The sequence below is a fragment of the Netta rufina genome (genome assembly GCF_964035555.1).
Source record: "Netta rufina genome assembly, chromosome: 12".
NCBI classification, from domain to species: Eukaryota; Metazoa; Chordata; class Aves; order Anseriformes; family Anatidae; genus Netta; species Netta rufina.
Genome location: NC_140135.1, coordinates 15781005 through 15807983, shown reverse-complemented (window position 1 = coordinate 15807983; position 26979 = coordinate 15781005).

Here is a 26979-nt window from a genome sequence, read left to right as displayed (position 1 = left end):
GCAGTGCTGTAACCCCTTTGCTCCTATTGAGTTCAGTGGCATGAGAGGGTGGCCAGTGCCTTGCAGGGAAAGGTCCGTAATGAATAAACATCTTCATTTTAAATCACCCTAGGCTCCCTATTTTGCATTTAATTTCCAAACCCAGTTATCCAATTTTCAGTTTAGGCCCTCTGAAGTCTAGAAAAATAAAAGTAAACTGCAGAAGGGGGTGGGGGGACGACTTTAAAAAATTGCTAAAATGATGCACAAAGAGAGAGGGACAAAATGACCTTTGGTTGGGCATCCAACAGTGCAAAGAAATTCTGAAGTAGTTTACTTTGAAGTACATTTCAGTCAGAGGGATTTTCTAGCAGTAAAATCGGCCACTTAGCAGGGATTGCATATAATTTCCACTCTATGCCAGTATAAAGCTTCAAGCATAATATTTTTTTCTTGTGTGTTTTTTTTTTTTTTTTCATCACCAATAACTAAAGCCCTTGGTCATTATTAATAATGACTCATTCTTCACCCACAGTCTTTGAACTACATTTGTCATCTCCTTAGTAGCCTTTAAAAGATCTTAACCTGACTCTTCTTTTTGCCTTCTCTCTCAGTCTCTGAGTCATTTTCTCTGTAAGTGACAACTTAGAAGTTGACATTTACCTAGGAATCTGTACCTTATGTCAGAAGTGCTTTTCAATTGCATTTGTCTTAATTTTTGCTGTTACTATTATATACTATTATATTTTACTACATTGTTTATTTTAATCTTCCAGTAAGAATATCAGGTCAGGAATGGCAGGGGTTTGGGATGGGTGAAAGGAGGGGGTTAGTATGGTATTTCCAGCACCAGAACTTTCTGCCAGATCCAAGGTGAAATAACCAGCCTAGAAGACAGCCACACTGTATTTTACCAGAAAATCTGCAGTTGGCATCTGCAAAATATCTATTTTAATATCCAGTTGAGGCAACCAAGCAGAAGCTGGTAGCATCTAGTCATCAACAAGGAGCAAAGCCACCTTTCTCAGTATGTGAAATCCATCAGTCTGAACACTCAGCAGCAGTAACTGGGGTGTGTGTTCCTTGCTTTGTTAAGCACCTGGGTATAACAGGAGATAAAAGCTTTTTCAGCTTTTAACCTTCTTTAACTTTTAAAATATGGCTGAAGACCAGGTGAGCTCAAGGTTAGCTCTTGCACCCTTTTTTTACACACATCTGTAGGAACTGTCATATCAGAGAAGTCCAGCTAGGCAATTTTATCTGCCACAGGTGTCCTCAAAAATGGCAAAGTCCTCTGATCTAACCAGCAATTGTGAATTCCATACAAGAAGAAATTTTTCTAGATAGAAACTTGGTCTACGGTTAACATAAGTTCTGTTGGCATTCATTTTGTTTTATGTTTTAGCTTGGGAAATGCTTTCTATTTTAACAATTACAAAACCCTGTGGTTCATTCATACAGCAATCACAGTAACCATGAGCAATGCTAATGAGGGAAGCAGGGAAGCAAGCCTTGCTTCCACCAAAATCACTGTAAGTTTTGTCAGTGACCCTCATGACAGAAGAGCTGGCCCTTTAAGGGAGTTCAAAAATGAACCAAAACAGTAAAAAAACATAATATTTTCTTAAGGGAGTTGTCCTTTTGTATTTTTTTTCAGTGCCTGAAGTGCCTTTTGTAGAAAGGTTACTAACCTGCGACAGATGAAAGTTAAAAGAACACGGTTAGAAGGCAAAGTAAAAGGTAGTTATGAACATATTGTTGATAGAATTATTTTTAGAAATGAAATATAAAAATGTTGGAAAGATAGGCAACCAGTGCAAACTAATGTACCATAAATTGGAAAGCTTCATAATCAAATATTTATGGCTCTCTTTGCAGTGTTTGAAAAATTAAATTATTAAAAGCAAATATTGTGGCAAATAGGTTCCCATCCATCTCAATAAAAGTTACATTTCACTATCACTGTCACATTATTACTTTTTTGCTTTCAGTCTTTTAAGATTGAAGAGAACAGTAACAAACTCTGGTAACAAATCAAAGCTTTTCAATGTAATTTACTTGGTGAGTAATTTCTAATTGATTCAGACTGATGGGGCTGCATAGTTTGATGTATTGCTGTAGTGAGAGATACTTTGGACGAAGTGAATTTATAAGCACCTCTTCTCCAAGAAAAATGGCTGCTATATTTCATTTTGTCATTTTTAGCTGTAGCGATGGTCTTGTATACCTGTCTGTGTGGAGTCTCTCAAGAAACGAAAAATTCAAAACTGCGTATACACCTTCACAAGCTGTGCTCCCTTCCCAGAGCAAAAGGGGAGAGCACTCCTGTGCTGCACCGTGATGTGGGGAGTCAGACACAAAGTGTATTTACCCCATACTGGCAACCTGGGGTGAATGTAGTGCTCCTCCTTTCTCTCTCTTTTTCAAAAGTGTAGTTGCTTAGCAACATAATTTAGTCACCTGCAGGTCAGGGTTCAGATCTTGTTAATGTCATTGTGAATTAGAAGAAGGAAATGACTTTGGGGGTTTTACAGCTTCTTTGTGACATTGCTGTTAACCAAGAGGTTTGTATCCTGTTTGGAAGAAAACCTTCCGTGACTGCTTGTTTTCCATGTGATTATTTCCACATGTATTCTGCAGTATTTCTGAAGCAAAGAGGGGAAAGGGGAATATGATAAAAGACATGTTATTTGGTTTATACATTGTAGTTGTTGAAGGTCAGAAGCAGTGCTTTACACCTGATAACAAGTTGCTTTATTTTAGGGCAAATTAAACTCCAGACTTCGTAAAGAATTGTTCCAGTGTCAGTCCTGCTCTGTCCCCTTGTCTTTCCCCACAGCACATTCAGGGAGGCTTTCAGGAGAGCAGCAGCAAGTTCCCCTCCATGCGTGCCTGCCACTTTATTTCCCACAGCAGAAATCCCTGAAGGCTGGTGCCTCGGGGGAGCAATCTAAATTTAGCAACTACAAAATATATCTTGAATTTTTTCTCCATACACTTGCAACCTCTTAGATGCCATCTGATTCTGTCTGCTTCAGAGTAATGTATCCCGTCCCCCCAGAACCCTGCTCAGGGCACACTGCGAGGTTTCCCAAAACTCCTTCCTTAATTGACTGAGGAGGATCTGAGGCATCTTAAGTGATGCAGTCTCAAATGCTGAGAGACTTGGAGGGCCACATGGACTTGAAGAAACGTGTGTTTCTAACCTGCCTGAGAGCCTCTGGGGATGCCACACACCCATCAGGTCAGTTCAGCTGTCCAGGCAGAGCCAGGAGGAAAGGGCCATGGTGCAAGTTCGAGGATCTGCGAAGGGTCGGAAAAAAACATGTTTTTTGAATACTATGAGTGTGAAGGAAAGGCATTGCCATTTTGATAGAAATCCTTGTGTTAAGCTGTCAGAAGGGCTTCTTCCGCTTCATTGACCTAACCAGATGCAAGGAAAGCATGCATACCTTCATGTATATACATACATATATCACGTGTTATTATTATGGACAAAGATCCAAATTTGATCCAAACTTAAACAATCATATCCCAATTAAATATTTAATTTCATTTTCAAGATGATGGACACTTTCTATTACCACTTTAAAGTGTTCAAATCATAAGTAGATATGCAACTGAAAAACAAAAAGCCACAATATTTTCCTTGGAAAATAACAGAATTAGATATCTGGTGTGTATTGGAAATATTTCTTCATTGTTTAGAGTTGAAGCAGTTTTATCAAATTCAATCTAAATTCATGGGTAGTTACAATCCTCCTAAAATAGCATTTGTTGGCAGAATTAATATTCACCAAATATTTTTTAGCTGAAGTTTGCATTTGGTTTCCTGATCAAAATCGCATGCACTGCTCTTGTCTCTGTGGTTTGAAATGCTGTGCTAATGGCTCTGTCCTGCTGAGGCTTTCACATCCGTGTTGTTTCACATGTGCTTTGTGGATCAATTGTAAGCTGTGCGAGAAGCTGCAGTTGTGTTCACTGCTCACAAACACTTGCAATCCCAGGATCATTTGCATGGGTGATTTGTGGTCTGGAGTTCATTAATCTTTCGCTGTGACTGTTCATTATTTGTACTATGTGACCGGTCAGCTAAGACATATGGGACCAGACTGCCAGCTGCTGAAAATCAGCGTGGCTCCACTGATGGATGGAGGCAGGCTGGTTTCTGGCTGTGACAGATTGGATCCTGGAGGAGAGGGGCTTCCTACTTGTTTGTCAGGCTTTGAAGCAGGCTACTGGGTAAGAAACAGTGCTAGCTTTTTTAATTTCTAAGCTTCTGCACAGGTGAATCCACCTGTGAAACAAGCTGCCTGTTGATACCTGGCATATGTAAACATGTGGGATCTTGTAAAAAAAAAGAAAAAAAAATAGTGCAAGCAGATGTTTGCAAACAGAAGTTAAAAAGGCAACCAATAAATAACTGAATTAAAAACTTATTTATAAACTTTATTTTTTTCACTTTTATTCAGATAACTTACCAAATGCAAAAACAGTTGTTTCTTAGGTGTCTGCTTCTGCTAAGAGACAGACTCCACTTTCTGTGAAAGCCTCAGTAGCGACAACAGTATTATTTGGTGGTTATCCTAACAAGTAAATCCTGAGTAATACCATGATCCTTTATTGACAGGGGTTGATACAATATGTATCAATGATTTAGGATAGAGCTCTTAAAAACCGATGCTAGCAAAGACCCAGTGCTGTACTGCTTGTTAGTAGGGAGCATCACAAAGGGGAGTCCAAGATGTACAGCCTCAAATCATTATCAAAGAGGAGCTTTATCAAGTTTGCCTTGTCTTCATTTGGAAATGGGTGGACATGAGCAGAGATCTAACTAAAGTGTCTTGTGGGTACACCTTCATATGAATTAACTTGAGGTATGTTTCAGATCCATTGCCTAAATCAGGTACTTGCGTAAGGGAGACATACAGGTGAGACATAAAAACTAATCGTGCAACAGAGCATCTGCCATCAGCTTGTTAATTGAGATGAACATTGCAGTGGGTAGCTGGTGAGATAGCATAATGGCAATTAAGACCGAGAGGAGAGAGAATACTTCCTTCCTACTTTCTGCTGAGTAGCACTGGTGTTACAGTTTTAGGCGATAACTGGATTTCTCAACTGCTACCTGTATTGTGCCAATCTCCAGCAGCACCTTTAATGTGTGACTGACACTAATGAACAGAAGACCACCTTTAACCTGTGAAAGGGGTCATGAATTTACACTATTGTGAAGGTGGCAGATTTGTATTGTTATTGATTTTTCCCCATCCCTCTCTACCTTTTCCCCTAACATTTGACAGGGAGATTATAGTCAATAACAATGCTTGGCATTTATGGGCGGTGAAACTTTGAAACTTGTTTGAAACTTCTAATCCATAGATCTCAAAATGCTTTCTAAATATTGACTTTCACAACTGTTTGCTAGTTAAGTATAAGGCTAGGGAAAAGGAAAGTTGCACAGTTTGCCAAATGATATGTGGAAAATCAGTAGCAGAGCTCAAAATAGAAGCCAGAAGTCTTTCCTCCAGCCCTCTGTTCCTTCATCAGACAACATGTACTGCTGTTTAGTCTCATTTTTGGAGCAGTCAGGTACCCAGTAGTGATTAGCTAAAAGTCAGTACTGTGAAGATTTCTAGCAAAAGCAAAGTCAAGTGACATACACAACAGTAGAGTGAAGAGTAAATAAATTAATAATAGTAAAAAAAAGTCACACTGAACAGCTAGGTTTTTGTATTTAATTGTGAAGTTTCACCTTTCCCAGCCACTAGAAATCTGGGGGTTCAAATTAAAGTAGTTGAGTACAAATTTTAAAAATAGCTTGGTTTTTGTTTGTTTGTTTGTTTGTTTGTTTTTCTCTGTCATGTACTGTCTCAAAGACATCCAAACCTGCTAGCCACCTAGCTCTGTGAGGCTGCCATGCTTAATGTTGGTGGCCAGGTACAGGTTTTGTATGAGGGCCAAAGAGCCCATTTGTGACTTGCTACATGTTCCTAGGACTCCAGGGCACCTGAAGTTAGTGAAACCATGTATAAATTGAATAGTTAAAACCAAAGTTCTCAGTAGGCAAAGTTTCTTTTATTTTTCTTTGTAAAGTTTGGAGAAGATGTACCAGTTTTGTTTTGTTTTGTGTTTTCCTTAAAAAGAAAAACCAACAGGGCTTGAAAGGAGGTGGATCTGTAGAGCTGTCAGCAGAATCTCAAAAAGAAACTCTCTGGGAATCCCATCCACCTCTCCACTTGCAGGCAAAAAGACATGGAAAATAACACATCAAAACTGCATTTCTTAAATATTTTATACATAACGTCCAATGTTCCAACCTTCACAAGAATGCCAGATAGCTGTACTTCCTTTAGTGTTTTATATATGATACTTTTAAAACTTCTGAAATAATTTTATACCTTGTATATGCTACCAATAGCAAACTGTCTTGCAATCAGCATCACATGTAGTTCTGTTGTATACAGTTTCTTAAAGGTAGAGGCAATGTAAAGCTGGATCCCCTTTCTCCCAGACCACCCAATCTTATTGGATTATACAAGGCAGTGCTCTTCTTGAGTTTATGCTTAGGACTGTGACATGTTCCAGTGGCAAAACTGCAATCAGTTCTCAGATGGGTCTGTGATTTACAAGAACTCATTGACCAAAAAATATCCTAAGCCTTCAGGAGGAACAGTAAATTAGAAACGAATCTTAAGTAAGGCTAGTAATTTGGTGAAAATGCAAATGGCAAACCGAGGCATCATGCCTCTGCTGTAATCATAAATCCACAGTGATTGTGCATGTGAAGGGCTGAAGTTAAATACAAGTTTGAAATACTGGGTTCCTTATTCAAGAACAGCTATTTCTATTCAAGAATAGAAAAAAATGTATAACTCTTTTAGCTAACTTGGCAATGTCAATCCAGATTAAATCGTTCTGTATTTCTTAATTAACTGTAAGGTTGCATTATGCAAACACAGTTTGATGTACATATTTGTGTGTGATTGGCACAGAGAGATCAACCATGTCAAGTTTAAGTGAAAGCGAGCATACAAACTCAAACAACAAGCTGTTTGCCCAGCAAAGCAGCATAACTCTTGCAAACAGAAAGTCACTTCTTCATCTTTACTTAGGAAACCTTGTTTTCTTAGTGTCTTCCCTCACTAGGAGCCCTACAAACTCATGTCTTTAAAATGCACTACACATTTCTATATGGATGCAATCAAGTGTATTGTGATGCACCTCAGTTTTACTTAGTGGTATAAGGACACCTGCAAGGTGAGGCTTTTGAGATCAGGTTCAAAAAACCAAACCAAAACAAAACAAAAAACAAAACACTATTACTCTTGTTACTTAGCTAAAAGATCAGAAGATCTGCTCTAGAGCAAACCTTGACCTTCTTAGTTCCATTATTTGAGTTAATGTAATGTTTCTGAGAGATGCTAGAGAGACAGCAATGTAGCTTGAAGTCCATTATCTATCCCACAGCCAGTAAAACTGAATTAAAGTTGTAATTTGCCTTGGTCATGACATGACCTTGATTTGTGTTAGTCAGTATATGCATAAATGTGATTCTGAAATACTCTTCCTTCCTGAAGAAGGCATGATGTGATGATGTGTAATTTCTGAGATTCACCCGCCCTAGGTAGGACAGGAGGGGTGAGGGTGGGAAGTTGCCTGCAAGCTGCCTTCACTCTCCCTGCATTTAAGTCCAGTGCACGGGAATCTGTGTAGCCTCTGGGTGACTCAGAGCAACTTCACAGGTGTCAAGAGACAGAAGAAATGCCACAGAGCAGTGGCATTGGGGCTAATTTAGGTGATAATTCTTGTACTTGTGCTTAGCACACAGTAGCTACTTGAAGGAAGCAAGAACTGGCAAAGGTTTTCAGTCACTGAAGGCTTTTGTAAGATCCAAATGAGTGAACTACAGAAGAACTGAATGATGCAGGAAGTGTTAAAAAATGTGCAAAGAGTTTCCTGCCAAACACCTTTAATCATAGCATACTTTTCTCACCAAAACTGTTTTTCTACAGTCTCTAACACTGTGGGTCGTGAGCCTGACTGGGTATTTCTGTGGACAGACATCACAGCTCCACATGGCATAGAAGACAGAACATGATTAACCTTGAAATAGAATCTTAAAAACAGGATTTCTGGGGAAAAAAATGTTTTGTTCTGTCCAGATAGTGGCAGTTTGCAACAGAAGATGATCACTGCTGTCTGGAACTGGTCTGCTGTGGACGAACTGAAGAGGCAAGTGAATGTAGTATTTTATGCTAGCTTTGGATGGGTCTTCTACCTGGACTTCTTCGTGTCTGACTTTCCTATCTGCCCATACATCCCTTTGGAGAACAGCTTATAGGAGCAGAGCAGCCAGGAAGCAGGTGAAGGATCAATGTCTACTGAGCTCTTTTAGCTTTCTTTCTAAAACTCCCGGGGAGGCAAAGGGGGAGGTAATGTGGGATCAAAAGCAATAATGGAGAAGCATTTGCAGGGGGGAATTTTTTTAGATGGATTGTTTGGTTACAAAGATTAGTCTTTTTTTTTTTTTTTTTTTTTTTTTTTTTACCCTAACATCCAGCTGCTGAATTGAAATCTAAATGTACTTGGTCAGTGCCGAGCAGTGCAAATGTACAGCTCTGATCTAAGTGACACCAGATGTCCCAGCCATTTCTTGACTTGTCTTTTCTCACCCTATGCAGAGCAAGAATACTTCCCACAAATGAGTGCATCCTTGCCAGCCTTTAAAACATAGGCACTTTCAAACCACTTTATAGATTTAAGAATCTAGCATCCAAAACCTTTAACACACCATTGCTTGAGAAGGTGAATTTTAGAGGGAAAATGCTGAGCTCTTTCTCTCTCATTAAGTGTTTTTCTGTGTTTTGTTGTTTTGGTTTTTTGTTTTGTTTTTGTTTGTTTGTTTGTTTGTTTGTTTTTGTCATTGTTGTTATTGTTGTTTGCTGTTAATTTTGTTTTGTTTTGTTTTCCAACTGTGCCAATGGCTTCTTTGGTTGTTAGATCAGTCTTTGGGGGAATTGTTGCCTGTGGTGATATTCCCTCCTGCCAGAGGGAACCACACCCGAGTCTTTAGAAATCTCCCTCCCCAAGCCTTTCCCACTAAACTTTGAAGCTTACCCTTTAAAACCAAAATCTTTATAACCTGTAGGTGGACTGGGGCAGCAATAAGGGGGCAAAGAAATGCTGTTCTGAAATATGTCTGCTTTGAAGTACCCATAGAGGTAATTGGATGGATAACTGTCTTTCAGTTCAGGATCTTTCGTTGATGAGGCTGAATATAATATAAGCAAGCAGCATACTTGAGTTTGCTGATAGCTGCCAGTATTCTCTTGGTGCATAGAAAGGACAGGAATTTTTCTTTTCATACATCATTTACAAGTAACTGCAATGACTCCACAAAGTCGGTACAACTACATAACACAAAGCAGAAAAATGTACAAAGGAAAAAAAGGATAGTCTGTTGCTGTTTTTTAAGTAGAGGTTCTGTGTAGGCAGAGTTCAGCTGCACTGGGATGGAATCAAAGGGCCAGTACAGAGATTTTTTTTTTTCACTTTCTTAAATTTTAATGCCTGGCTTTTGTGTCAATTATCAGTGCTCTTTATTTACTGAACAGTGCCTTATATGAAAATAGCAAGGTAATTTGATATTTACTAATGAAAAGCCCATTTCTAAAGCTGTGGTACTGAATTCTCAGCAGTTTTCACAGGAACCATTTGCCAGAACTTGAAAGAAAATTGCTCTTGAACAAACAGCCGTTCAGCACAGATCTGTGTTTTCTATGACCTGGGGAGAGGAAATTTTCACTGAGAGGTGAAAATCAGTGAAGCACAGCTCCAGACCTTTTGTGTGCAGTCTAAGCACCATAGCTTTCTTCTTACACTCCCTTCTCACATTCAAGAACCATATTTTTCTCTAGCAGTCAGCCTAAACACTTTCATTCAGAAATTATTTTCAGATCAGGCTGAAAGTCAGTTTCCCCACCCATCCTCATTATTTATTTGCTGGAGTGATGACAGCTCCAGCCAGTTATGGAGTACAACTGTAGTTTCTCCTTCCAAATGAGACTACATTAATATGCACAATTTCCTGCTATGTGTCCCTCCTGCTCCTGTCCCTCTCCCAAACATCTCTATTATCCCCTCTGACTATAGCTTTCCAGGTAGGCAAGCAGACAGGTGAGATATTCTCATGTCTTTCCTAAAGTGCCCTGAACTTGATTTAGAAAGAAACACTTCATGATTGAGAGATATCAGTGAGCAGAGCTTTGTCCCCACAGCTGAGGCAATGGGCCAAGCAGATATGCAGAGTTTTGTAAAGGACCAGTCACAGAGGCTGAGCAAAGGAGAGATAAGAGGTATCATGTATGAGAGAGAATAAAAGGAGAATAAGGCTAGCAAAACTGTACATGCAACAGAGCGGAGAAGGGTTTAGAAAAAATCCTTTGTGCTTGTTAAGATTTTTGTAAATCCCAGTCTGCTTGAACATGGACTCGTCCTTCAGAGAGCAAAAGGGCTGGTGGAAGAAGAAGTGGTTAGAAAATTACCTTCTTATATTAACTCCCTGGATAGAAAGAAATTTACTTGTAAAGGTATGTTTTTTAAGGTCTTCTTACAGGTCAACTACAGCTCTATCTACAAGACTGTGAAAAATGCAATTTTTGGGGGGGTTGTTCATTTTGTTTGTTTGTTTTAAACAAACCATGTTTTGGTTTGTTTTAACTTTACCTCTGAGATTCATTGTCAAGTGCCAACAAAGAGTTTTAAAAGCATTTGTCCATCTTTCACCAGCATGATGGACCCTGTTTCTATTCTGTTGTCCTCCAGGTACTCCTGTGTTAGAAAAGCTTTTAAGAAAGTGTTGTTTTCCTTTTCTTTATGCAGCTGAATGAGACAGAGCTCTGTCACCCCTGTGCAACAGATCCCAAGTGGGTGACTCCTCCCTTCCTACCTCTGTCCCTGGATACCTCTCCTATTTCACTACTACATTGTCACTAAAGTACTAATTGAGATTTTGTGTGCTGTTCACATATCAGCCTATTAAGTAACTGATACTAATGACCATTATAAAAATCAGTCCAGCTCTGGCAGTCAAGTGATGCTAAGCTGTCTGTGGTGGGCTGAATTTTCTGTTCTGAAAATCTGAAAAACTTTAGTCTCTCTTAAAACCTTAACATTACACATCACTAATCTTGGAACAAGCTTTTCAGGCAACCTTGTCACTGTGGTTTTTCAGATTTTCGGATTTCATCTTAGTTAAAGCTTTATTTCTACAGCTCATCACTTTAAGCCATCAGTATGTAGTATATCTAAGCTTCCTGCATATCAAAAAGGATATGCGGAGAGATAAATTGCCAAGGAAAGATGTGTTCAAGGGGCAGACTTTAAAAGGCAGTTAGATGGTAGAGGGGCACACTGAGAGAAAAAAAATGATCAGAGGAATTACAAACTGACACAAGTTTTGGAATTCTCAGTCTTTAAAATCTGCCCCAAGCTCCTTAATTATGGAACAGGTCCACAAGGAAAACTATAACCTATTTCCCTTTGTCCAACTCTTTCTGGTTGGAAGGATTTATTAAGCCAATGTCAATATTCTTCCCATCAATTTTGGAATGTCTGACTCTTTGTTGAAACAAGCTATTAGCAGCAATAAAAAGACACAGGACTAGAATAATTTGTCTAGAGTTCTCTTGTGTGAAATATTCACTATAGTGTGAAGATGCCAGTAAGTAATATTATACTCACGGCTTATTTTGGCTCACAGGTGGCAGCAAAATCAATTAACTACTTCTATCCATAGGAATTTATTGACTTCCACCCATTTTAGAAAGAAATGTGACTCTCAGTTGGTAAAGTTACAAAATGCTTGTCACATGCTGTGCAGTTCTGTGATATGCTGCAGGACATTCCTTTCTGTACCAGCAAGCTTGACTCTGTGGCAGTGTGCTTCATCTGCAGAAGCTCCACCAGTACTGAAATATCTTCATTACTCACGTGAGACGCTGATCTGTGTTCTCTGTTGAAACTTCTCAAACTACTGGTTGGCAATACTACTTACCTCTAATTACTTTTTCACAAAACCCGAGTCAGCAAAATTTGCAATGACTTTGCAATGAATCTCATAATACCATGAACAGTGGGAAAGTGTGTTTTTGCAGATAAAGACACCCCACACTACTCATTTAACTCAGTGTGATCCCCACACTATGAACCTGGCACCATACCAGAAGAGGATGTGGGAGAAAGAGGCCAAGCTATTACTGCAAGTAGATCAGTGTACATAAATTTAGGCAATCATTTAATGGCAGCTCAGCTAAACAAGCTGTCCCTCACCTTTTGTTCCTTTATAGATGTTTATGTTACTAATTAAGCTGTGGGTTTAGGTCTGCAAAGTAATGAGGCATTTCCACCTGCTGATGTCAAAATATCTGACTGTTTGCTGATACTTTAAATAAAAGTAGGTTGGAGAACTGGCTGTGGTAATTGACTTGTTGCCTGCAAAAGTTATTTCAGGGTGAATGCCAGAGATGTTGGACTGGCCTAGAAATCTAGAAAGAAATGCTGATTTTTCCAAAGTTTGCTGGTTGGAGAGCTTGCTTAGCATCTGGTCATATTTCTCACTCTAGGTGTAGTATGTACTAAGCCTACATCTGGGTTTTCATAAGGGAGTAGATTGTGTGTGTCTGTCTTGTATAGTCTAATTAAAATAACTTGAATACATATCTCAGTGTTCCTGCTGAGTCTTATGGTATTTAGTTAACTGGTTTTCATTTTGTTGAAGGTAGACTGGGATGGGTTTGTGTTTAAGCTTCTGTGGTGGGCGAAGTTTTAATTGAATACATAACGACTGTTGTATTTAGGTAATTGTTTGAACCCCGTGGCTGTGAAAAGCTGAAATCTAACATGCTCTGGTATTTCTCTATAATGAGATATCCACGTCCGAGTACTGAAACTGTATTTGGAGCTATACCTTTTGATTCTGGACTGCACTTGAGAGGGAGACTTCTGAGGAGCACACCAGATGTACTGAAAAAGAATAACATTATTACACATTGCTCTTCCCTTTTCCATTCATTCAGACTTTGACCCTGAAACAAAGCCATCTTTACAGTGCTATTAGATCACCCAGCTATTCATGATGAGCTTTAAAAACCTAGGTGCTGAATACTTGCAATGAAGTTTTCCAAGGGTAAGACCATTAACCTAGATCTGCTGGCCAATTTCAAGTCTTTGTGTTTAACTTCTTATCTGAGTTCCTCTGGTAGTTTCAGTTATCATGATCTTCACCCTTTCATCTCTGCAGCTACCATGCGGCATTTTCTTGCTTACTTCAGCACAATTTGCAGATTACCCAGCTCTAGTTTTACTTCAGCAATGAACCATACATTTTGCAAAAACACATTGCTGCTAAAAGATGCTCATGTTATCTTAAGCATATGTTAGGTAAAAATCTGGATCAACATATAAGAATGAAACACTGTATTTCCGTTTGTGAAAAGATAACATAGCTTTTTGCTAACTACTAAATCCAGTCAGGAGCTACTGTATCAAACTATCTGAAATGAATAGGCCATTAACAAAGAAGCACATTATTAAAGCACGGTGTAATAAAAAGGATTACATGTCCTTGTGTAAGAAGGATTTCAGCAATAGGATAAAATGGCTGCTATCTAGTGTTAAAAAGTAGATAAAATATCATGACAAAAATAGGCATGATGTGATAAAAAGGTGGCTACTCGATGACTTAATGTGTAAAAGGAAGTAATGAGAATACAGAAATCAATATCATAATATGGATAGGTTAGCATGGGTTCAAGGAATAGGTGATGTAGCTTTTCATCAGTAGATGACCTGGTTCAAATCCAGATTACAAAGTAAATTCTGCCTTGACATAAATCACATATTTAACCCCATCGACTTCAGTTACTAGAGTTTTTCCCTGCCTTTCTGATGACTGAATTTCATTATTGCACATAAGTGAAAAATTGAGAATGAACAATCTTCAAATTTTTATAGTCCCAAGCAGATTGCAGACTTCCTACATATTTTTTGTATCCCCTATCCAAAGAGCTTGTTCTGAGATGGAGGGAACTATTTTTCAGTTGTTAGCTTTTACAGTCTGATATCTGCTTAGTGGCTCATGAAAAGTGAATATGAACCTACTGGGTAGCTATACAGACTGTAAGCTTTCCTGAACTTTTTTTGAAAGCTCTTGTAACTTTGAGCTACTTTAAGGGAGAGACTGTCTGCATCAGGAATCTCTACAGCAATTTTGCTAAAATTTCTTGTCTCTCATCACAAGGATTTGGGGTTGTGCCTAGAACAGAAGTTTGAATTTTCATTAAAGATGACTCAAAGTAATACCAAAAAGTTGCTTTTACTATTGATTCAGACTGAAGCTGAGTGTTCACAAGGAATTATGTTATTAAAAAGTTGTTCTGAGTAGGGATGTATTGAAACACAAGACTGAATTTCAGGATCTAAGAGGGAAGAACAAAGAACTGGAGGGAATGGAGAAAACTAAAATGTATTACATCTATGATTGTAGCCAAGTTCCACAAAACCAGTATAAATAGCTTAAATTGTAATGTATTGTTAGTCTATCAGCCAGCTACTTAGAACATTGAAACTGAGCCATCTTCTCATCCTTTATAAACTCTTCACCTCAAGATCTGTGAAGAAAAGGTTTGCATCACTGATGTCTGTTAGACAGTTAGAAAAGACAGGCTGAATTTAGTTTAGCCTTAAAATGACTTTAAAAACTGATCTAATTACTGTGTTTTTCCAAAATAATGCATTCTTTTACCTTGTAAAAATGGGCTGCAGCAAAGCTGCCACACAAGCATGATGCAATATTTCAATCAGTCACCTCTGGGTGACTGAGAATCGCTAGTTAGGGGGTTTCTCAGGTAAATATAAAGCTACTTGTTTTCTTTCTTTGAACCAAAAGCTGTCAGAAAGTTCACTTCCTTGGGAATTTCTTTATTTACATAAGCAATAGTTTTCTTTAAAAAAAAATGTATATATTCAGTCATGGCTTTCAAAAAATACAAGATCTTGTTAATTTTGACTGCTAAAGGGAATGCTAGATGTTTATGTATCAGATCCAAGCTGGTTTTAAATGAGTACAGCCCCATCAATTATCATGGGGCTGCACTGAGTGACATACACCATGTGATAATCACACCCACACTTTTGCAAGGAAGATTGGTTCGGGTATTTTTATTCTTTTGTTGTTGAGAAATTCTCATCTGAAGAAAACAAGAAACTATAGTTCCTTGGTGTTGACACTGCTGCGACCTCATTGATTGAATGAAGGTTGCTATGGTCTAACTGCAGAATCTGCTCAGTGATGTATACAGTGTCACCACTGAAAGCCCATCATCTGCCAAATACCACACAGTGATAACTGGGAGCCTGCGTTTTCCCTCATGCCTCCCACCTGCACATTATGCCATATGGTAACTGTTGCAATGGCTGACCTTTAGTAGCTATGAGTGTGTCTTCAAACTACCCTCATTTATTAAATCACTCTTTTTTTTTTCAGCTCAGCTTCAGGACTTGCACACCAAACTTAATAGGATCATTTACTACTGTGGATTTCTTCCTAGAAGAATTGACTGGCTTGTCCTTTGAAATCTGCTAAAAAATGACTACAGGCAGGCTGCAGTTTCCTCTCCTAGGGAAGCAAGGCCTCCCCAAGGCAACTGCTGCACCAAAACAGTGGGATTAGAGCTGCCTACAGGCAGAGCAGGCAGCACAGAATGCTCCCTGTGGCTGGGATCCTGCTGGACACAGTTTGGTGGCTGCAGCCATACTGGAGAAGTGTGTCAGCACATGGAAATTGATCTGATTTGCTTCCATAAATTTCCATACATTTTTGCATACAGCTGCGAGTGTGGCTCAGACCTGTAACCAAAGATCCTGGTGACTCGGAAAGAGGTGAGGACTCTGGGCAGGATTACTCATGCGTTGCCTGTCCACCAGGGATGGGAACAATATTAATATCACACTAACTACAAGGCTGTGAGTGCTCCGTGAGACAAGAGGTGATTCAGCTAACCACAACAAAACAGTTTTATGTAGAAAGTGTTAGCCTGTTGAATTGGGGGAAAATGTGTCACAGTAATATAAAGCCACAGCTACTGTGGCACTTTACCAAGGAAGTCAAAAACAGCATCTTAGGTAAATGGCTGGGGGCTAGCATGGGGGAAGTCTATTAGTATGCTGTTGTCCCAGGGCAGGAGAAGAGCTTAATGTGTGCTCAGTCTGCTTCTGGATATCGGGTGAAAGAGCCAGTCATGTGCTAGGCAAGGATGGGTGGGTGGGAGGGTAGTGGAAGGGAAGCAAAAGTTTATTTGCTTCAATGTCTTCAATGAGAAGACAAATGTCTGTGAAGAGGAGGAATAAAAGTCTGCTTGCTGTAATACAGCTAATAGACACTGGAAATTTTCTAGCTACCCTGTACCCTCCAGTATCTGAGTTTTGCCTTTATCAGTTTATTTAAATGTCAGTAAAATATAAAAGCAAAGCTTTAATTTCTTCTGGCCACATGGTGTCTAAAGCTTTCTTTGTAGGTTCTCTGTGCTCACTGTAACTGGCAGAGATGCCATCCTTCATATCCTGGATCGGAGATAGTAAGATGAACCTGAACTGACATGAGAGAGTATATCTGCAGTGAAAAAGTTCTGGATCCCTGGGTTTAAGTTGTCAAACTCCAAAACTCCTTCAGGGATCTAAACAGCACTGCTTTGCTGATACATATGTACACTAGGGTGTTCCTCCTCAATTTTATGTGGGGTTTCCACTTTTATCTAGTGACATGCCAATACTATATATAATCCTCTTTTATTCTTCTTTTGTACTGAATACACGAAACAGGTAAAATAGTATGAACAAAAGTAATCATCTAGTCATTTTACTGCATCATATGCAAAAGCCAGCTGATATATTCTAAGATGCAGAACAAAAGAAAGGAGGAGGAGAAAGATCATTTATAAAACTCTGATTTCTCCAATAATCTGCCAACATTTTTTTTCTTAAAGGAAATTTGACATCAGTGCCTGTCATGTCCACTACGTTTTGCCAGTGAAAAGGGCTGTACTGATCCTTTGATTTGAAATTAAATAGATATATAAAGCTTTGGTTTTAAAATAACAAGGTTTTTCACTGGTAAAGAAATCTTGTTTCCTCTGTTCCTGCTCTTTGACAGTTGGTTGGCAGAGAAGGGAGGAATAATAAGTTTTAATTATATCTCCCCAAACAAGCAGATTTGAAAGCAATGCAGGGATTACATGAGAATAAAATCCCTTCAAGCATTAACTGTCGCTGGTAAAAGGATGTTAGATATAATCCTATAAGGTTAGATGTCCAGACATCCTGGTTTAACCAGGACAGTCTAATTTTTAATTTAACGTTCTGTCATCCTGATTATTTTCTTCAGGAGGCTCATGTGTCATGTTTGCCTTTGTGCCATATTCAAGAGTGGCACAATCATGAAAATAACACTTTAAATCATCATGCAGCTTTTCTCCTCCAATTTCATCAACCAGCATCATATGTCAAAATGCATTGAACATCACAAGCCAGAAGAATAGGAATTGTATTATCTTGTGCATTAAAAAGGAATAGATAAGCAAGAGAACAAAGGAAAAATAATAAAGAGGAGTGGGGGAAAAAGCCCATACATACATGCCTTTTTTCCGTTATGAGAAAAGATACCCGTGACAATACACAATACACTTGTCACTTGCTTGTTATGTAGAGCTTGAACTAAACCAGTTCCAAAAAGCTTCAGGTGCTGTCCCCTTCAGACACTTCGTGGTTGGCAGGAAAATAGTAAGCAAATGCCAGTGGAATAGTTAAGAGGATGGAAAGCATTTTTTTTTATTCCACCCATGAGCTTTCAAACTCCCTCAGACAACAGATGGGTGATCCAAATTGGGTCTAATAAAGCAAGGACAGATTTTTTTTTCTGAGGCTAGAAGAAGTTTGGTCAGACTTAACAGAGTGTTTATTGTGCTCTTGCAATCTTTGGGTTTAGGCTGGAAGCAGAAAATCTGCAGAAATACAGTGTAGTTTCCAGCTGAAACCAGGGCAGTATTGTGAATCACATGAGAGAAGTGGATCCTTTGTGATTTCTAGGCAGAATAGGTTCAGAAAAGCATCTGAACTCCTCCAGGATTTTCTGATCATCCAAGCCTGAGGCTTTGCTTTTCTCATCCCTCCATCCACTCTCAGAGTCTCATTGTGAGAGTCACTGAGTGCTCCCTTTCTCCAGCTTCACTGTCAGGCAAGAACATTCATTACCTCTGAGAAGATGCCAGTGCTTTGTAGGATAGGATCTTAAAAAAAAAACATGGTCAAAAGGTAACGCAAGAGGTTTTAATAAGCATCTGACTAAACCAGCTGGTTGTTTTCTTTTCAAGACAGATTTTCTTTTATAAGGCATTTAAGTCTCTTGAATGTATTGCTCTTACGCCCACATGCTCATCATCACTTCGCTTAAGTCAGGACTTACGTCTGTGATTCTTTTAGAATTCACCAGGTGCTCAGAGGCTGTGGGCACAGAGCCCACATCTCAGCCAGCCTCGAGGATTTCTTGAAGGTCTAACTACTATACAGCTTACTCTCCCCTTAGGGTAGACAATAGTAAGTTTAATAGATGTCTCCTTGGATGAATAGGACATGTCATCCTTCGAGTTGGACCAGGGTCTGTTCATTGTTACATCCAGGCTGCCTTGCAAATATGCAAGCACAGGATAATGTGCTGAAGTACAGTGAAGCATGTTAGTCATGCTGAGGGAAGGTCCTATGGGAGCTCTCTCAGTGAAAGAAAATACTTCTGCAAGAATTAAAGATGAGGTGTGAACAAAGTATTGCCACTCTGAGGAACTAAAAAAGCCCTTTCTTAAGTAAAGAACATCCTGAGATACTACTCCTAAGGAGTCAGTAGTCAGTGACACTTGGAAACTGTTTATCCTGAGGGAGAGAGAGACCAGTTATTTGTAGCAGCGTAATGGTAGGATCCTTATACTAAAATGTGTGGGACAGGAGAGGGGGGATGACCAGGCTACTTCCATCATGCCACTTGTTCTTGCAAATGCAATGGTAAAACATCCAGGGTGGAGCCACAATATCTTTACTGTCCATCTTCAAACAGGTCATTAAATGGTACTGGGATCCATTAATCTCTGCTTTCCTCTCCTTTTTCCATATTCTGACGGGCTCATGAGAGTTGGATCTTGCTGTCAATTTTTATCATTTTTATTTTACATCAAAGCATGAGAGAAAAAAGTTTTCTGTTCTGTCTGAGCAGATGGATAAACGAGCTAAACCAGACCACTGAAATCTTAGTGTTATGAAGTTTGGTGAAACAATAAGGGACAGTGTTCTCATAGGGCAGGGCACCCTCCACCACCCACTACTAATTTTTTTATTCAAGGATGTAACTCAAGATACCTTGGATCAGACTGTGAATTGAGATATGCCTATTTAAATCTGGCATCAATCTTTCTTTCTGCTCCTGTATTAATTAGTGTCTTGTGAATTGTGTTTCTGTGGCTGGATAGTAGGCTGCTTTGGATCCGATTTATTTCACTGGATCAGGCAATTTAGTTCTCTTTGAAGTTTTCATTGTGATTTATATTTGGATGTGCCGCTATATAACTGAGAATTAAAAATGAGTATTTATGTCTTTTTATTATTGTTATGTCCATGTGATTAAATGCTTGTCTATAATAGTGGGTTGTAACCCAGGAAGTCTTTTCCAGTCCTGCAGTGAAGGCAGCAGGATTCTGGGCCATGCAATGTGACATGGTTACAGAGCCCACAGCGGGGTGGCAGAGGCAGAGGGGACAGATTTTTAAGGACAGCTTTGAGTGAGGTTCCCTGTCAGCTACTAAGGGCATTCGGTGCAGTAAGGACAGTGCTATCAGCCCTGCTGCTGGTGACCCAGCACAGTAGGCTACAGCTTGGCTATTTTATCAAAGTAGATTCCTCTTCAGTATTCCCCTACTCCATATCAACACTGAGGCAGAGTCCTGGGGCAGAGTCAATGAGGACAGTTTTGCAAACCTTTAACTATGAAAGGTGCTATGCAGAAAACCAAACATATCTCCCAGCCTCAGGCTGGACTCAGGCATGATAGTTTGTATAACCACCAGCAGCTGTTCCTTTGCTGGCTGGGGCTCAATCTTCATTGAAGGTAATGGAGGGAGAAAGATTAAGTAATGCTGCAGGCTCAGCTGCGTTTATTTTTTCCCCCTGTGGCATCGCCACTTTGCCACTTGTTAAATGAATATCCTCTGCTGATTCCTTTCCCCTTCTGTGCAGTATGTAAGCAGGACAGACTTCAGATCTGCTCCTCACTCCAGAGGAGAGGGAAAAAAAAAAAAAAAAAAGAAAAAAAAAAACATTGTAACTTCTTTACAGCCAACAAAGTTAGCAAGGCAGTTAGATAAGACCACAAATTAGTCTGTTTTGTCAGTTTGATGAATTTTGGGTTCTAAGAGCATTCCAGGTTTTTCACCTGCAAAAGGCAAGCTTCCCTACCTTAGCTCAGTGTGATCATCTCAAAGCACTCCACTAGTGCTTTCTAAAAAGCACATCAGACCTGTGTGTATCCAGCATGTTGAGGAGAGCTTGGAGCACCAGGCAGTGAACCTCGGCTATAACCAGAGCCAAATACCAATTAGACATGACTCTGAGTGTGCTGTATTTGAAGTGCTAAAGGAAAAGTTCCAAGGGATGTATGGAACACTCGGGAATTCACCTAACCAGTCACATTCCCACTTGTTACATACAAGGAGAGCTTGGTACAACGTTTTTCATGACAAACCTTTGGCTAGAGTAATAAAAATGTTCTGGCAATAGCTAAAAGGAGCAGTGCACTTTGGGTAGGACATTTTCTGGTTACTTTTTCAAGGTGAAGCTATCTCTGAGTGGCTGGCCAGTGCAAGTCTGACTTAAGCCCTCACACACGTATCATTATCCCTTAAATCTCCAAAACCCTCTGAAGTGAACCTCCAGACCCTTTTTCTCATCTCAGAGAATCCTTTGAGATTCCTGTCCTGACTCTCATCCATCAGCATCCAAACAACCCAGTGAAGCTGTGACGCTACTGAAATCAGTTGTTTCTTGCCTTTCCGGAGACAGCATTTTACTTCCATGTGTTTGTAGGCCTTCCAAAACGTGTGTATTACAGACGAGATTAGCCGTTTCTCTCTCTTCCCACTTCGAATCTTGGATCTTTTGTCACCAGGCTGCCAGATATGCTCATACGGTACTTCTTTCCTTACCAATTTGTTTTACCCCAGGGTAAATCCTTTGACTGTATGGACTATTGTTGATTTATGAAGAAGGGTAAATAAGATCTATAGATTATGAGTAATGTAGCATAAGGACTTTATCTTCTACTTACCTAGAGAATGTAGTGCTACTTAAGTGTTAAGAAATGACTACAATAAAAAAATGCACTGATTCAGCTGGTGAAGTGTCCCCAGGAAGAGAATTCCTTTGGAGAAGCACAGAGGATTGAAAAGCACAGTGCACTGAGCCAAGCAAGATTTGGGATGAGTAACTGGTACTGTAGAAGGTCATGGCAGAAGCATAAAGAACATGCTGTGGAAAACAGTCGTTCTCTTCCATAAATAAAGTAGTGTTGTGATCTTAAAGAAGCAGGACTTGGAAACAAGCAGACGATGTAAATAAGTAAGTAGCAGGGGGAATGTGAGAATATCAATCAAGAAATTAAGCCGACAGCATAAATAAGCAGGCAGCCATAGCCTGGGGGGTTGATGGAGGAACACGAAGTCGAGCAAAGATGTCAGTGGAATAGTCAAGAGGAAATAGAATCTGTGCTATGAAGATAAATGGTGCAGTAGGAAGCCTGAAAAAGAGTTTCACCTTAAATACCAAATTCATGATAAGCAGGGCTGGACAACAACCAAATGAATACGAGTAAAGCATAGGTCAGAGTTGAAGAGACAGTATAGGATACTCACCACTGATAAAAAACTACATTAGCCTCAGAGTGATTTTGTATTTAAGTCACTAGTTTTATATCTCTGGAATTTTTTAAATACCAGATATTATATAGACTGTAAATGTGCCTAGGGAGGAATGCATTATGGATATAAAACTGTCAGTTATTCTTTACATTTCTAAAGTCTTTTACTTTGAGAACCCAAAAATGAACTGTAGGAGGGCCTTTTTGAAGCAGGCAGCTCTAGTTTTTGTTTTGTTTTGTTTTTAAAGATGTGTCATTAGCAAATGCATTTCTTTTGCAACTAATCATCCTCATGGGATGTATTTGAATATTTAAACAGGGGGAGGGAGGAGGTCAAAACATGTGCATAGTGAACTTGGTTTTGTCATTTGATATATATTCTTCTGATAAAATAAACCATCAAGCTTTCTAACTAGTTCTGTTTGGCCCAGTGAGCCCACCTTAATACTTTTTCATTAATAAAAGCTGCAGAATATATCACCAGTGACAAATTAGGAGGTGTTTGAAGAGGTGTTCTCTGTTCACGAGAAAGCATATGTGTGAGAGGACAGTTTGGTGCGAGAGTTATATATGCAGTCAAAGAAAAAGAAACCTTTTTCTCTTTCTAACAAAGAAAAGGTGACGTCTTCAAGAATAATGTAAAAAATTGCTGAGAATAACAAAATACAGGATACAGCAGGCTAGACTAGCAGGGTACTCCAATGGCCACTGAAAGCAGTGAACATGATTCAGGATTTATTCCAACCCTTTTATGTCACTTAAGTGAAGATTCAGGGGTGTTGGTGTGTTTGCAGGCCCCTCTGTCTTCTCCAGAACTGGGCTTTGTTTTTTCTCCTTCAGATCCACAAACCATTCACAGCTGCACTTGGATACTTTAAAGGATGGGAGAATTATGTGATTTCTTTAGATTTTTCTCTTATAAAATGTTGTTTTCCTGCATTTTCTTTTGGGAAAACCTTGATTAGGCCTACTTTGAGCCTAAGAAATTACCTGACCTTTCTGGGCCAGGCCCTGGGGTTCTCTTGTTCAGAATACAAAGCTGGCTAATAGGTTGTGAGGGCATTCCTTGTATCTTTAGTTCTTGGAGAAGTTGTGTGTGTTGGAGGGTGGATGCCTTTAATCAGTGCTCTGGAGGCTCACTGCTCCAAGGCCACCAATCTGCTTGCTCTGTTTACTACTTTGGGTTTTGATTATTTTTTTTTCCTGAAGAAAACGAAGTGAAATGATCACATTATGTGACAGTATGTTGAGTCTTTCAAATCAGCTCCAGCATACTGGTTAAGGATCTTGTTATCTATTTTTTTTCCCTGTGGTCTTTCTCTCATCAACTTATTTGGCTTGGTTAGAAAATCTTCTATTCTTCTGCTTTGAATTTAGTTTCATTCTCCAGAGAGTGCTTCTTGGTGCTTTGAGGACTTTGTTTGCTAGCCTGTGCAATACAACTTTATATTTTTGGCTGCTTTGTGCAAACTGCATCCCCAAATACAGACACAAAACAAGGCAAGAGATAGAATATGACATAAATTACAGAAAACACTCGCTCAGAGATAACATTTGGAAGGAATACGTATAAGCAATCAATCACAAAGCTCAGGGGTAAGCTCTCTGGGACACAGCCTTTTCTGTGTTCAGAGTTGTATTCACGTAACAGCAAAGCCCTTGCCCACAGTGGGATTTCTAAGCATTACTATAATACAAATAATAATAATAAAAAATAAGGTGTTTAATTCATTGCAATTCCAAACAAACTCTGCAGAGAATTCTGTAACAGCTGAAGATAAACAACTTAAAAGGAAAGGCACTGTATACTTGATTCTGCTTGTTCACAGCTGTGATAAAAGCTATTACCAATTTAAACTGACTTATCAAAGTGCATTATCAGGTCTATCAATAAGTAATTATTAAACAAAAAACAGCACTATTTATTAATTAGCACCTATCACTTCTGCACAGAAGTCTTTGTTTGCTGAAGAGGCAGCCCTTGGGCCTGGCTGGCCAAGTCCTGTGATTCATCCTTTACAGATTTTAGATGCTATTTATTTGCTTTACCTGAGTGAAATTTTAAGGTCCAGGTTTGCAAGAGGATTTTTTTCAGTACCAGTGTCAGCTTTTTCCTATTTTCTATTCTTTTCTACCACCATGTTAAGACTGAACATGCAGGGTCTCCTTGAACATGGCTTCCTGCTGTACTGTTTGAACCAAGGAGCCTGAGCAGAGATCTCTCCAGGCACTAGGACAGCCGAGGGAACAGGCTGTCTTGTATGCTTGCTGGGGCAGCTGCAGGCAGACATGCTTATGGCTCAGGTCTGTGCAGGATGGAGTACTCAGGTCCTTGTTTTTTTCAGTCCATTACTTTGTGTCAAGTCATTGGTTTTGTGAAGACACTAACAAGCATCTTTACACTTTGATTCAGCAAAATGATGCTCCCATGTATCTAGTCAAACAGAGATTATCATTCTTTTTAATTTTAAATGAGCGCTTTTTTAAGGGTCCTTCTCATTGTAGTCCAGTCACTGTAAGATATGAGCATTTTTAATAAAAATACAGTCAATTCTCCTTCACTGTTACCAGCAAACAAAAATTGACTGTTTTTAATGTACATTTCAATTTACAGTGCTTTTGGAGACCATGAGGGAAATATATAGTCCTAACCGCTTAGCTGAAAGTCGTTGTTATGTCAATACAAAATCATTATAATAAAAAAAACTCCTGTTGGCTCAGGACTTAAAAAAAATAGAAATAATTTGATACGTATTTTATACAAATCCATAGCTTACCTCAGTTGGAAATAGTATTATGGTTAGCTCCATTATCATTATTGCAGACTTATGATCATAATCATGTCACCCCTGCAGAAGAACTCTGAAAGGCTCCACAGCCCCTCAGTACTGGCGGGGCAGTTTCTATGGGTAGCTGGAGAGCAGGGTAATGGATCTAGTTAATGTATTGTGAACTTCCTAGGACTGGGATGGAACAGTCAGTCTGTATGCCTGGACTTCCTATTAGGATCTGAACGTACTGACTCTTCTGACAAAGCAGAGGACTGTTAGAGCAATGTATATTGGAAGGGACCTCTGAAAATCACCCGACCAAATCCCCTGCTAAAGGTGGGATGGCTCAGTCAGCTTGCTCAGTGCCCTCTCTAGCCCATATCGGAGCATCTCTTAGAATAGATGTCACAGCCTCATTGTTCCAATGCTGGATGGTGATTTTTTTTTTTCCCTAACATATGCTTAGAATTTCCCTTATTGCAGCTCTTGTTCACTTCCTCTCACCCTATCCTTTGTGCAACTCTAACAGTCCAGCTCTGCCTCTCTGCACTCTGCCATTAGGTAGCTGAAGGTGGCAGTGAGATCCTCTCACTCTTCTCATTGTAAGACTGACCACAGCCACTGCCGTCAGGCCCAAAGGCCTCCTGCTTCTTAGGGGTGGAGCATTCATGCCCATTTCTCTTGGAAGTTTCTGGCAGGGTGCCTAACCCCAAGCAAGAGAGTTCAGCCATGCTTAGGAGGTGAAGTATGACAGGACAGAATGCAGTTTTCAAGCTGACTGGATCAGGTGATGGGAGAGGAGGGTGATTATGAGCTGCCAGTTAAAAATATAACAGGAGATTTCTAATATCTTTGAAAGGTGGGAAGATGGGTTTTACTTTCCAGTAAGGAAAGGCTGAAGCAAAAAGCTAAGAGAACAAAATCCCCTGTATTGCTGAGCTCCTGGTGAAGCAGAAAACAGTTCTTTTAGTAATGAACTCCTCAAAGAGATTAAGGAATTTTGAAGGCAGCATCTCTCTCTCCCTAGATTCAGCTCCACAAGTGACAAACGCTTTTGCTATGAGAGCAAGCATCTGACCTTTTCCTTCCCATATCTCCTGCAGCTGCAATGCTCAGCCTGCTCATTAACAGTGCTTAGGTATTAACCTCAGGGTAATCCAAGAGAAAGGCACAGAGGAAGCCTTATTCTTAAGTACTCTGTTCCAGGCTAAATGAGTGGAGCCGGTACATGTTCCTCCACCCAGGAGACCCATGTTTTGGAAATGACCAGTATAATCCTTTTGAACACATTGATGTGGATCTACCAGCAAGATTTTGGTTGACCCAGTAAAGTCTGTAAGACAGTGTGGATCTGTAGCTTCACAGCTACAGATAACCAGAAAATAAAGGACATTTTCCCACCTCTTTTCTTCTTTGCCATGCCCAGACATACGCTTAAAACTTAAGAAGATTATAACATAGCGCAGAGAAAGGGTTTGAAGCAGAAGGTACTGTCAGGAGCCTACTGATATCTCTGATGCTCTCTGACACTCCTGGACACTGGTTCCTCACTGTGGCTGTTCCAAGCATTCCTCTACTCACTACTTCTAAAATTCAGTAATTATGTTTTAATACAGATCTCCATATTTAATTGGCAACTTAGGAAGCCTAGTTACAAACCTGGACACCAGCTGCTTTCTCTAGAGGCTGTGTCAAGGTGTGCCAGCACATCGATGAAGTGAGCCAGTAGCTGGCACACCACTGCACAGCCTCCAGACATACTGATATGACTTGCAAAAGCCTCTGGATGCTAGTTCCCATTCGTTTTACAAGGCTCTTCAATAAATGATCAAGTACTGTTCTGTACTCTCCGGTAATTTGATATTCATCTAAGGCAGTGATGTATGTCATGAGCTACCAGTTACACTTTTTGCAGACACAAAGGCCAAAGAAACCAAAGAGCTGCTTGGTCATTTCCTCTACTTCCTTATTTAAATTAAAAAAGAAAAAAAAAAAAAAAAAGTTTTCTCCTGTAGTTTTTGTACATTCTGCAACAACCTTCCACTGTGATTTTGCCAGCTTGCATAAGGCAAGGCGGGTTAGTTCAGGTTTCTCAAATAGGTGGCTTCCAAGAAACAGCTGGGCTGAAGAATTGCCTCTGATTCTTTAGGTGATGTTTTTCTCTGTTCTACTAAAGATGCAGTCTTTTAAACAAGATGGAAAGCAAGCTTCTGAGCACAT